The following is a 1297-nucleotide window of genomic DNA, read 5'->3' on the forward strand; positions in this document are numbered from 1 at the left end:
ACCCTTTTAACCAAGGGGCTGGTTGATGAGACAGTATGACATACACGAAACATAGATAAGCAGGTGTTCAGTTAGATCAGCCAGTTGATTCAAAGGGTGTGATTTATAGATGTCCAGAAGGAGCATATAACCAACAAGGCAGCAGGGACTTGGACACAGAAAGCAGAGGGATCAAATCCTGCTTTATCCTCCTATTTGGGTGGCTTGGGCCTAATCCTTCTATTCACTGGGCCTCAGTTTCATGATCTAAGGGCTGGTAATGAACATTCTGCCTTATGGAGCTGTTGGGGGGTTGAAAGAGATCATGAATGTGCCTAGGTCAGCCCTTCAGGACTTCTTTTCCTACACTCTGTATAGGGAAAGTCACTCCAGCAACTCCGATCCTGACTGGTATGTGCAGCCCACCCAGCCTGCTTTTTCCCACACTCCACCCTGTCTTTCTGGCTCTCCTCCAGCAGGACCCAAGGCTCCTAGGCCACCTGCCAAGCTGAGTAGATGCTGTGATAGGTTTTCAGGAAGCCCCTCCCCTCTACTCAGTCAGTTCCATCCTCCACATGGCACTCCTGCTCCCAGCTCCCTTCCCACAGCTGCCTCAGCTTTGTGGTGTGATCTGTAATCATCACTGACAATTTGCCTTGGTTTGTAGCTCATGGAGGAGCAATGGCAGGAGTTGTGCTCCTGAACTTGTGATGAGTTCTGTGCTGTTGAGGCCATCCACCTGGAAGGGCATCTAAGCTTTCCCTCTCCAATTTCTCAAATAGAGGCCCATGTAAGAGCTGAAATCTGAAGCTCATCTCTTCACCCTCTAGTGGTAGAGTCATATCCTTCACCTTAGCACTGTCAGAGACACCATGAGGACAGTCAGAGATGCACAATCTTACATATTTAGGGTGGCAAGAGATGGAACAATTTGTTTAATTGATCCTGCTTAATATTTCAACATTTTATGGAAGATACTAGATAGAGCATATACTGTAAGACATAGAAAAGTGTACAAATTGCAAATTCATGGCTTAGAGTGGATAGCAGGGGAAAACTGGCACAAGAACTGGGATCCAACCTCTTCAGTCACACAATGCAAGTTCTTGTGATGTGAGAATTAAGAGTACTGCTGCATGGACAGCTCACAGCCCGATTCCAGCTGTGTGCGTGGTGAGTTGTCCCCAGGCTTGCCCGAGCTCCAGAGGCTGCTCCCTTCATGGTGCGTACACTGAGAGGGGAAGTCTGGAGAATAAGATTCACTCACCACCAACATTGCACAGTGGATGGGGTTGGGGAGGGGGTGACCTTGGGGTCT

This window comes from Ochotona princeps, chromosome 5 (assembly GCF_030435755.1).
Source record: "Ochotona princeps isolate mOchPri1 chromosome 5, mOchPri1.hap1, whole genome shotgun sequence".
NCBI lineage: Eukaryota > Metazoa > Chordata > Mammalia > Lagomorpha > Ochotonidae > Ochotona > Ochotona princeps.